This window comes from Mus caroli, chromosome 14 (genome assembly GCF_900094665.2).
Source record: "Mus caroli chromosome 14, CAROLI_EIJ_v1.1, whole genome shotgun sequence".
Classification (NCBI taxonomy): Eukaryota; Metazoa; Chordata; class Mammalia; order Rodentia; family Muridae; genus Mus; species Mus caroli.
Window position 1 is genome coordinate 20036843 of NC_034583.1, and position 12750 is coordinate 20049592.

At 43.4% G+C, this 12750-nt stretch overlaps 1 protein-coding gene and 1 pseudogene across 18 annotated transcripts in view; both read left to right on the forward strand.

Moving 5' to 3' along the window:
- The window catches only part of Erc2 (ELKS/RAB6-interacting/CAST family member 2), an 846765-nt gene that overhangs the window by 79674 nt on the left and 754341 nt on the right, over window positions 1-12750 (forward strand). The gene's annotated exons all lie outside the window — the stretch shown is intronic.
- On the forward strand, window positions 10362-11919 carry LOC110309607 (annotated as a pseudogene).

Consider the following 12750-nt stretch of genomic DNA (forward strand, 5'->3'; position numbering starts at 1 on the left):
TAACTAGACAGAAACAATCCAGTAACTGGTACAGCTCCTGGGTTGGCATTGCCCATCAACCTTGATCCAGTACTCTACTGGTAGAAATTACACAGTGAAAAGTTCAGTTAGAGTCCAGATGTTAGGGAAGTTGATGGGAGAGCACGGTAATGGTAGACGCATTTGGTCCTGGAAAAGTAAACCCAGCTGATTCTCCTGAATTGTATCATAGACATAGCTTCGTGTTCATTGTGATTTCTTTGTTTATTATACCTGCTTGCATCCAGTCCCCATTAGACTACTCTATTCTGTCTCACTTCCTTTTTCAAAAAAATACAATTCAAAACTATTTTTTTAATTATCATTTATTTGTGTGTGTGTGTGTGTGTGTGTGTGTGTAGGAGAAGGCCTCAGGTTATCAGATAACCTGGAGCTGGAGTTACAGCCATTGTGAGCTGCCTGATGTGGGTGCTAGTAATCAAACTTGGGTTCTCTGCAAGAACAGTTTGCGCCCTTAATCACTGAGCATCTCTGCAGCCCCTCTGTCCTACTTTGAACACATTGCTAAGAGATGAACTTTTTCTTTCATCCCATTGGTGTGTGTGCTGTTGCATAGTTGTGACTAGTCTAGCTTTGCCTGTTAGGTTGTTTGTATGCCTCATATCAGGGTTGCTGTTACCACAACAACTAGGTCTGTTAGTAAATGTTCTACAAACTGTTTCTCTAGTGAGACTCTGGAGGAGCTTGGGGGTGTTAAGTGGGCTTTTTCTGAGCAACTTAGTTTATCTGCATTCTCTGTTGTTAGATAAGGAAGTTATCCTGAACTTAGGAGCTTCAAGCAATGCTACTTATTGCCTCACATGTTTTGTGGGCCAGGAATCTGGCTCCTGTAGTCCAGCTTCTCTAACATGTACTTATGCTGCCTAAAGCTGCAGTGGCTCCTGAAGGCTTGAACGTGGATGTGCTTGTCCATGAGGTCATTGGCAGGACTTCGTTCCTGGAAGACTTTTGGCCTGAGGGCTTCACTTTCTCCTGGCTGTTGACCAGAGACTTCTTTTAGTCCTTGGTTTTAGGCCTCTCTGTCAGGTCAATTTAAAGCATGGTAGCCTTAGCCTAGTGGTTCTAATCTTCCTAATGCTGTGACCCTTTGGTATAGTTCCTCATGTGGTGGGAACCCCTCCAACCATAAAATGATTTTGTTTACTCCATAGCTGTAATTTTGCTACTGTTATGAATCATAATGTAAATATCTGCTATGTGACACACAGGTTGAGATTAGCTGCTTTTGAGCAAGAGAGGAATCAGGAGTGTAAGCAACACAGAAGGCACAGGTTTTAATAATATGTTAAGGGTTGCTCAACAGAAACAAGTCTCTACCTGTAGCCCATGCTTAAGGGGAGGCCATTCACGCAGTGGGTGTAGCGTTAGGTAGTGGTCCCTAGAAGCCCATTGTAAGAGGCCACTGTAGGTAGCACTGCCTCTGTGATAGATATCTCTCAATTGGTACTTCTGTGAAAGTCAGTATTTCTTCCACTGATAAACCTATCAGCCTAGCAATGGCAGGAGCTATGCCTGTCTTGTTCATGCTGTGTCTACAAGTCCTATATGTGTGGTAAAAAACTGATGTTGAATACATATTTTTTAGAAGTGTGTAAAGCCATAGGCTTAACAAAAATTTCCTCTTCTTTGTTAACTAGTGTCAACCCCTCCTATTGGATCTCTTTTTTAAAATTTAATTTAATTTTATTTTTTAAGACTGTTGGATCTCTTGAACCTTCCCCAGTTGCCTAACCCCCACCTTGGTCTCTTCACATTAGAACCAGTATTTGGCTATTTTCACACTCAGGCCTTCAGACTGGCTCAGAAATCCCCAAACCAGGTTTCTGGATACTATTTCTATTTACCTCCTTCCTTCCCTCCCTCTCTCATTCCCTCCCTACTTCACATGTAAGGTTCCATCCTATGAAAATCTCTGCTGTCACAGACAGATGTGACCTGGTAACATTGGGGGCTTCCTGGTCCCCAATTTCCAGGTCTCATTTCTTGATGCAAATCTGAAGGAAGAGCATAGAGGGGTCCCTGCTCTTATCCCTTCCAGAAAGATGTCAGTGTGAAGGTGACCTTCCTGGACACTGAATAAATGTTTTGTTAAATTTTCAGAGACTTAACCCTCTCACACTGGATGGTAACTATGTTTGCACTGAAAGTGACAGTGCCCACCATTAAATAGAATGGATATACGTGTGTGAGCCTGCATGCCATGCTTCATTGTGGATATCAAAGGACAACCTTTGGGAGTTACTTCTCCCCTTCACCACGTGGGTCCCTGGGGAATGGGCTCAGGTTGTCGACTTTCGAGACAAACACCTTTACTTTGTCAGTAGTGATTGGGTTGGTATAGCTCTCTCTTGCCTTCTGCCCCATAGGTCTTGATAGGTATAACAAGAGGATGCTGAGAGCAGTGACTGTCACACTGCCTTACCCACTGGCTTAATGATGCTTCTCAAAGCCCCAGTTCTCTCATCTAGAAATAAGGACTAGAAATGACCTCTAGGGCCGAGAGGAACACGAATGAATGAGTTGATGCTCACACCATGATGACTAGTTTTTATGTCTGCTGATACACGCTAGAGTCACGTGGGAAGAGGGAAACCTGGGCTGAGGAAATGTCCCCACCAGATAGTCTGTGGGCAACCTGTGGGTCATTTTCTTGATTAGTGATTGATGTGGGTGGGCTCATCCCACAGAGGGCAGGACTACCCTTGGGTAGGTGGTCCTGCATGCTGTAAGAAAGCAGGCTGAGCAAGCCAAGATGAGCAAGCCAGTAGCAGCACCCCTCTATGGCCTTTGCTTTTGAGTCCCTGCCTCCAGGGTCCTGCCTTGAGTTCCCAACTTGACGCCCCTTAGAGCCACAAGCTGAAGGATCAATCAAACTCTTTCTTTCCTAAGTTACTTTTGGTCATGGTGTTTTGTTGCAGGAGTAGAAAAACAAATTATACACACTTTGTGTGTGGCCTGGCATATACAAGCCCTCGGTGAGTGCTTAGTGAATGTCTTGTCTGTGTGGAGGAAGAAGTGACTCATGGACTTAATTGAAGATGAGGTGGTGAAAAGCTATGAGAAGGAGCTTGTAGACCGGGGGTCAGCAAGCTAGAGCCCAAGACCAAGTTAGAAGTTAGGCCTGCTTCTTGTTCTTCTTCTTCTTGTTTTGTTTTATATAACAAGTAGAAAAGAAAAAAAATGACATTTTTAAGTGTTAGAAATCAAAAGAGCAATATTTCATACCGCACAGAAATTATACAAAATACAAATGTCTTTGTCCATAAATAAAGCTCATAAATAATTTACAACAAATGAAAAAGCAAAACTTTATTAAGTTTGCCCTGTGCTCGCTCCCGTCCAGTCTGTGTTTCCTGTGGCTGGGCTTGTGCTACGGTGTCAGAGTTCCCATAGCAAGTCAAACAGAAGGCAAAAGGCCCTTCTTCCTTCTTTTTCAAGCAATACCATACATTGGAGAGATGAGGGACTTTTGTAGTTAGGCCTAGCATTCTGTCTCCACTCCTAAACCCACTAGCTACAGGGCACTGATCAAATTTCCACCAGTAAGTAGCCTTTGCTTGTGTGGGGGGCAGGCAAAGACTGACACGTTGACTGTGTGTTTTATAGATAAACAGCCAGTTCTCACTTTTGACCAGTGTGCGGTTGTATATTTTAGGCATGGACTCAGGAGAGGTAGAGACGGGGGAACCAGAAACTCTCTAGCTAACCTCCTGTTGCTTCTGGGTTTTGAAAATTTGTTATAATTTTTTATTTGGTAGTATTTTGCCAGCATGCATGACTGAGTGTGGTATGTGTGACCACTTGGCATGCCAGGTGTCTGAAAAAGCTAGCTGACGTCAGATCCCCTAAAACTCCAGTTACAGATGGAGGCTGGGAATCAAACCCAGGTCCTTTACCATTGAACCATCTATCCAGCACTCCCCGTGTTGCTTCTTAAGTAGGCTTTTGTCATATGCTAATGCTCCAGATTATGTATATATCTATATTCAAATTTATGAAGCTATGCATCCCAATGCTGAGAAAAGTAAATAAATTTATGGACATTTGTATTTCATGGGATTTCCATGTACTATTTCTAAATTTCCCTTTTCCTTGATTAAAATTAACTATGTATTCAAGTTGCAAGTTACTGAACCTAGTTTTTAAAAGACCTTCACATATTAGTTTGATTTCTAGATATTTTCAATAATTTTAGCCTGACTCTCCTATAATTCTATGGGATTGCCGACTAAAATGTACTAGATGTTAGACTGTGAAATGCTGCTGTTGAAATGCTTGTTGGTTATGAAAATAGGCTATTATATGAGATTGCTGCTTATTTTAAATAATTAGGGGGATAGTCACTAATGCCAGGTTAATTTAAAAACTACAATTAATTGAGACGCCAAGAAGAATTTATGCTCTATATTTATTAAAGCACAATATACTACTCCAACTAGAACTGGCAATATTGATATTGGATCTAGCAGACATTAGAATTTAATTTTCCGTTCCTGAATAGTGATGGATTTCCTATCCCTATATATAATTGCTATTCTTCATCTTAACCTGTCATGCTTGAGATGTTAACGTGTGTAGTCAGTCCAATAAGAGTTATGCATAGAATTATGAAGGTAGTAATAGCTCAGATGTGGAGTCTGCCAGGCAATGGTGGACTCTAGCTCCTGCTTGGCTGCAGGGGATTTTCTAGATCCCTTAGCTTCTGTTTCCTGGTCTGTCGTGAAGATTAAATGAGGAAAGATGCGAAGAACTTGGTAGTTGTGTCTGGAATCGGCGTGAGGTTGCTAGTGTTCAGGGATGCATTGTTATGATGATCGTTAGGCTTAGCAATATTATTTCATGTCGCCAATGTTAATTAATGTAATTTAGTAGCGGTCTACAGTCTCCACCCACGATTTTGAAGCCATGGTGTAGCCTGTCATTTACACAGCTTTTAGATTTGAACATGTAGAGCACATGTTACTACAGAACTCTTCAGCTCATTTGCTGGGGAGGCAACTCCCTTACCCATTCTGTTCACTTTCCTCTCATGTGGAATGGCTTGCTGAAGCCCCTTAGGGCATAACCATCTCTTCTCACGGCAGAGGCTCATGGGTGGTGTAAGAGACCCAGGACTTGAATTTCCTTAGGTCTGGTTTCCTCATCCACACCATGGGTTCATTAACACTACTTGCACCATCAGGCTTTGGTGAGAGCTGATTGGCAAAACGACCTATGATGAACTTGACAGTTTGTGTCTGGGATTGGTCTAAACTCCTTAGTGAGGCACAGAGAGGGGTTCTTTCCCTGCTTCCTCAGCTTTCTCAGGACGTGACATGGAGAGAAAGGGACATGTTTTGTATGTCAGTCTGGGGTGAGCGGATGAGATTCCCTCAGCTGGACAAGGCTGGCTGCAGGGCGGTCTTGGGATCGGTGGTTCCTGTCTACACTGGTGACTCATTTGTCATTCTGCCCTGGCATATCAGGTGCGGCAGCTCCCGGCCTGAGCAGAGCCTTGCTTGGTGCACCAGTGAGAGGGTAAGTGATCTAAGAACAGTGGATGCGCCTGTATGTGTGTGTGCGCGTGTGTGGCGGGGGGAGGCGGTATTTATTACTGCAAGCAACTGAACCGAGCCTTTGGGAGGCAAGCAGACAGATGAGACTTGCTGTCTCACTAACACATGGCCAAATCCCGACTATTGCAGCGTGGGCCAGCTTCTGTCTGACATGGTTTCTCTGTCTATTCATGCATGCGCTCTTCTTTTTTATCATCCAGGAAAGGCTGAAGGTCCATATCTTTACCTCTTAGACCTTCTACTCAGTTGTCTCCAGAGTCAACTGCATTGTAAGGCCTTGCTGACCTTTCTATTGTTGTGTTACCATGGAGCCATTTAATGGGAGACTTAGCTGTGCGTAAGCGCTTGCGACCCTGGGTAGAACTCAATAACTGAAACCGTGACCTTAGTGACAAAGATGGGAATAATTAATAGTCAGTGTGAGTTACTTCAGTACCAGAAACATCAATTGCTTAGCTGAGGTCAAGGGAACAAATTCCACAAGTCATGGGGATAAACTTAGATAGTGAAGTGTTTCTGTAAGACGGTATTCAGTGTTCTTGCTCCCGCTCTGTCCCCTCCCCCCCTCCCCACCCCTTTCCCCTTTTCTCCACCTGCTCATGGCCGGCCTCTTCTCTCCTCTCTCTCTCTGAAGAAGAAGAAGAAGAAGAAGAAGAAGAAGAAGAAGAAGAAGAAGAAGAAGAAGAAGAAGAAGAAGAAGAAGAAGAAGAAGAAGAAAAAGACGGTGTTTAGTTTATTCTTTTCTATAGGCAGAGAATGGTAGAACCGCCCCCCTGTGGCTAGGCAAGAGGAAGCTGAGAGCACTTGTCCACCCATGTTGAGGAGTTGAGTCCAACCTGGAGTCCTTCTGAGATAAAGGGAGCCATTAATACCTCTTGTCAGAGTTAGCGGTGTGATGAAAGCAGTGTCATTCACACCTGTATGTAACTCTGTACCCACCTGTGTTCCTGGAGAGAAGCCTGATGATTTCATTATGTCACCAAGATAGACGTAGATGGAATCATTGATTAGGTTTTCATTGCTGCCTCTCTGGGGTGAGTAGCTGTTTGTTCACGCAGTTCATGCAGTGTTCTTGCTGTGTTCTTGCTGGCCTGATGCTTGCTATCTAGCCCATTCTCCTCAAACTCATAGCAATTCTATCTACTCCCACTTCCTAAGTGCTGGGTTTACAGGGCTATGTCAGAACATCCAGTTTAAAGGCTGTTTACATTATGGGAGGGGAGCTGCAATTGGTGTAGTGGCCTCTTGTGATACTTTACTATGTGTGTTTATAGGAGGAGAATGTAGCATTTGAGATGAAATCCTTGAACTGTGGGCCTTCCAAATACGTATTCTTAGGAGGGTTGCTGGTGAGTACCTGGGAGAGTAGACTGCATGACTGTAAGGGCTTATGGGAGTATCTTTGGATTAGATGAAAGTGCCCACTGTTAACTTAGTAACTTTTTTCTTAAATGTCTAAAGCTGTTTTCCATGGCTCCCTAGGTAAAAGTTCCTGCTGCCAAGTCTGATGACCTGGGTTCAAGCCCTGAGAGCCACATGGAAAGAAAAAAAACTGGTTCTTGCAAGCTATCCTCTGATACACCCCACCCCATGAACATACTACATACATAGGAAATGTAGTACCATCTTTAAAAAAGCATAAAAAGTTATTTTTTGATCTATGCTAGAATTATGTTAAGGTTTCATTTTTTCCCATTTGTGTGATTAGTTACGATCTGATCTATGTTTTTTTTTTAAATATTTTTTTTATTACGTATTTTCCTCAATTACATTTCCAATGCTATCCCAAAAGTCCCCAATACACCCCCCCACTTCCCTACCCACCCATTCCCATTTTTTTGGCCCTGGCGTTCCCCTGTACTGGGGCATATAAAGTTTTGATCTATGTTTTTTTTTTAAATATTTTTTTTATTACGTATTTTCCTCAATTACATTTCCAATGCTATCCCAAAAGTCCCCAATACACCCCCCCACTTCCCTACCCACCCCATTCCCATTTTTTTGGCCCTGGCGTTCCCCTGTATTGGGGCATATAAAGTTTGTGTGTCCAATGGGCCTCTCTTTCCAGTGATGGCCGACTAGGCCATCTTTTGATACATATGCAGCTAGAGTCAAGAGCTCCGGGGTACTGGTTAGTTCAAAATGTTGTTGCACCTATAGGGTTGCAGATCCCTTTAGCTGATCTATGTTTATTAGAGATGTTTAGGTATGGATTTTAGAATGCTATATTCTACTTCTTTTAATACATACACACACACATACAGATACATTATGGAAAGACAGATCTTATAGGCATTTTTGCAGAGCAGAACTGTTGAAGATTTATATTTCATTGAACTTGCATTCGAGTTGGTAACTCAGGTCATACACACTCAAAATAACCCTAAATTCTACAAATAGAAATCTTGTCTGCATTTAGGGAATCCTTAATTAGAGCTTTGCACTCAACAAAAGTCTACACTTTAAATTCTATAGTTTTCTCAATATCTGGCTCATGGATGGTGTCCTGGTAAGTTTTTATTTCTTGTCTTTTATTCAACTTGACACAAACTTAGTTGAGACAAGATGAGTTGAGAAAATGCCCCTACCAGATATGCCTGTGGGCAAGCCTGTAGGACACTTTGCTGAATAGTAATTGAAGCAGGAGGACCACCCTGGGCAGATGCTCCCAGATGGTCAGAAACGAGCAAAGCAGGAAGCAGTATTTCCCTGTGGCCTCTGCTCCAGTTCTTGCTTCACACTGCTGCCTGCAGTTCCTACCCTGACTTCTCTTAGTGATGGACTTAAAAGCCATAAAGATGAAACAACCCCCTTTCCTCCAAAGTTGCTTTGGTCATGATGCTGTATCACAGCAATAAGAAACCATAAGACTGCTGGGATGGACCTTTGGATAGCCGCTGGCACTTTGGAGGTGTAGAAATGTTCATGGGAAAGTGAGGAGGTTTGCACCAGGAAAGGAGGATGGATAGAAGACCACAGGGGAGAGACTAGTGGATAGGGAAGGCAGAGATGGCAGCGTACTGGGAGGCAATGCAGGAAAAGGAAGAGGAGGGTTTCCTGGAGAAGTGAGTTTGTATTCAGATTCCTGGATTGTTCATTTGATTGGGCCAAGTTACTTTTTAGGAAATCCATTTTAGATCAGAATTTTGTTTGGAGGCCTCTGCATGTGAATAAAATTGGGTCTGAGAGTTTGTATTCTTCCACTTGGCTCCACCAAGATGTGTCATAAATAAACATTGTTTTCTTGAAGCCAGATGATTCCTCTAGTGTCTGTTGAAGACATCTCTGGTGAAATTATGTAGGCTAGGCATAAGAACCAGGGTTGTAATGAAAGTATGCATAAGAAGCAGGATTTCTTCTTTCTTTCTTCTAGAGGAAGAGAAGAATTATATTAAGTAACCTGTGTTTGATGGCCACAGTTGGTTGAGAATGATATCCTGTGTCTCACACCTTCAGACCTTTGGCTGGTTGCCTGTAAACAGTGATCTGACAGTCTCTGGCCTTCTTTTCCTCCTGCAGGAAAACCAAAGAGAATTGTCCTCTCTGGATTAAAGCCAGTATCTTAGGATAAACATAGAAGATGGAAGGAAGTGAATATCTTTTTTTTTTATGACCCTCATAAAGTTTCCCCATGTGAGTGCTAATTTGGTAAAAACAACATGACTGCCAGTCTATGATTCTGAGTTAAATAACATTTTCAACTAACATAGGGGCTGTGTCCTGTAGCTCTCTTTATGGGAAACAACACTTTGAGATAGCACAACACAGGATGAAGGCAAACAGAAGTATAAGAAGAAATGGGCTGATTTCTTGAAAAAAAAAAAAAGAGGGAGGCTAATAACAAAGCCCATTCCTAGGAAATTGAGAACATACAGCCAGGAGCTCCATAGAAGAGTAGAACTCACCCACATATGGTTTTACCATATTACTGCATATTTGGCACTCTGAACAGCAAAGCACAAGGGACCTCTTTGGCTACTACATGCCATTTAAGACGGAGTCTCGAGTCCATGGCAACAAGACAGTGTAGACTGTATCTCTGGGGATGAAGACATTTCCAGGTCAACTGAAAGGAAACAAAGACTACCCAGAGGAAAACAAGCAGATGGTGTTTATACAGGATGTGTGGTAGCAAGACAACCTACCTCCATCTCTAGTGTTTGGCAGAGACTCAAGAGCAGGCAGTGCAGTGGGAAAGCTGTACATGGTAGACGGTCTCAGGTCCACGTTTTGATTGGAGGTCAGTCGCTGTCATGAAGAAGGAGAATCTCACTAGAAATGTGGCATCTTATATGGTTAGTTTTGGGGGAGAGTAGATTATTTATTTGGAAGCCAAGGCAAAAATAAGGAAGTGGGTGGGTACTGACCATATCCTGACTTCCCAGTCAGTTACTGTAGAGGCTGTAGCCTGGACCACCATACTGGTTGCTGTGGAGATAGTGGGTTAGAGATGTTGGTTTTAGTCTCTCAATAAATATCAATGAAAGCCTTATTCCTTGGTTGTCTTCACATACTGTGGGTTAACCCTAGCAAGTGCTGTGGTTTGATAAAAGGATCAGCAGTCATTTTTGTAAATGGCTAGATCATTAATATTTCTGACTTTACAGATCAGATCAACTAGTTTACAACTGCATTAAAAATAGACATAGGTATAGGTAAGTGAATGTAAATGTGTTCCAATAAAATTCTATTATAACCCTGGAATTTGACTGAAACAGTTTTCATGTCATAAAATATTCTTTTCTTTCACTAAAAATATTAAGAGCTATGCTACCTCATCTTTGGCAGTACACAAAATGGCACAGCCTACTGGTGATCCAGCTGCAGAAGGCCATGGGTATGTGGCAGTGCCGTGTGGCCTCTGTGCTGTGACAACAGGCCAGTGTAACAATGAGCCACTTTGAGGCCAAATAGTACATCTGCTATAATCTGCTAGAGAGCATTAACATTATCCCCAGGGAGTTGAACTAGCCTCTGACTCTCTCAGAGAAGATCATGTTCCATCCAGAGAAGGATACCTGGATGACCTAGCCAACCAGGAGGTCGGGTGGGGAAGACATTACTGCATCTGTGCCCTGATCAGGTGGTTATCTACGATTCAACAGCCCAGACTGCTATGCTGCTGTCTGTTATCAGTGAGTGGCCCAATGTGGCTGTGCCATCAAATATCCACTGTGACTATCTGACTGAGGCCCAGCTTGAGATATGAGAAAGACCAGTGCAAGGCCAAAGACACAAACCAGGAAGTGTATAATTCCTGGAAAATCCAGGTGCCAAGTATGATGTTGGCTTCATTCGCCAGATTATTCTAGAAGACTATGCATACCTTGGAGTTCTTCTGATTGCCACTGACTCCCACACCCCAGCGACAGTGGCCTGGAAGGCATTTGCATTGGAGTAGAGGGTGCTGATGACATGGATGTCATGGCTGGGATACCCTGGGGGCTGAAGTGTCCCAAGAGGATTGGGACAAAGCTGATGGGCTCTCTTTCATTTTGGACTCACCCAAAGATATGATCCTGAAAGTGTCAGGCATCCTCACAGGTGGCATAGGTGGTATTGTGGAATACCAAGGGCCTGGTGTCAACTTCATCTCCTGTATTGGCATGGCAACAATCTGCCATGAGTGTGCAGAAATTGGGTCATCATATCAGTGTTCCCATACCCGAGTAAGACAGTACTTGAGCAAGATAGGCCACACAGACATTACCAATCTAGCTGAAGAATTCAAGGATCATTTAGTGCCTGACCTTGGCTGCCAGTGTGATCAGGTGATTAAAATTAACCTCAGTGACCTAAAGCTGAACACCACTGGGCCCTTTACCCTTGACTTGGCTCACATGGTGGCAGAAATAGGCATTGTAGGGGAGAAGAAAGGCTGGCCTCTGGGCGTCAGAGTGGGTTTGATTAGCAGCTGTATCAATTCAAGCTCTGAGGACATGGGACAGTCAGCAGCTAGGACTAACAAGCACTGGCCTAGAGACTCTACAAGTCAAAGTCCAAGCGCTCCATCACACCAGGCTCTAAGCAGATCCATGCCACCATTGAGCAGGGTGGTGTGAGAGGCATTTTTGGGTGATACCTGTGGCCCTTACATTGGTCAGTGGGGTAGGGAAGACATTACGAAGGGGGAAAAGAATCTAATTATCACCTCCTACAGCAGGAACTTCACAGGCTGCAATAATATGAATCCCCAGAGATTGTCACGGCTCTGGCCATAGTGAGAACCATTAAGTTCAACCCAGAAAGGGACTCACTGACAGGCAAGGATGGCGAGATATTCAAGCTGGATGCAGATGAGTGTCCTCTTTGGACTTTGACTTAGATTGAGTGGTTCTGCCTGGGCAGTGCCCTTATCAGGATGAAGGAGCTGCAGCAATAAGGAAGGTCCAGGTTGACTGTCCTGTCCCTCTTGGGACCCTGCTGGGTTTCCAGTGCATGTCCATGTGCTCCGACAGATCTGGTCTGTCTGGCATAGCCTCCTGCTCTAAGATAGCGGCCAGACTTGCTTCCTGCTCTCCCTCATCCTCAGCCCAGTGAGTGATCCCTCATAGGTGACACTTAAGGTTATATCTCAGCCCCTGCCTTCCTGTTCAGTTTGGCTTGTCCTTGAGCAGCCCATGCTGAAGTGATATATATAGTGAAGACTTTGTGTCTGGTATTAACTGAAATGTTTCAGCAAAGCGTTGGCTATGTTTCGGTCAGTAGAGGCTGAGAAATTGTTTTGAAATAGTTTGAACCTTGAAGAAATGTCTCTCTGGAGAATCTGTACTTGGTGCTATGTGAGAATGTGCAGCGGCACCAACCTTGGTCCTAAGACATTTCTGGAAAACCTGGAGTCCTTACATATGATTATGACTAGCCATGATCAAAAGGGATTGAGATTGGTGTGGATTGTCTGCTCTTAAGGGCAGCAATGGCAAGATAATCTTGATATTTGGAACTTTTCCTAGTCCCTTGTATAATGTTTGAATAAAATAACTAACTGTGTGTCAATCTTTTTTTTTTTAACTTATTTTTTTAATTAGATATTTTCTTCATTTACATTTCCAATGCTATCCCAAAAGTCCCCCATAACCCCTCCCCACTCCCCTACCCACCCCCTCCCACTTCTTGGCCCTGGCATTCCCCTGTACTGAGGCATATAAAGTTTGCA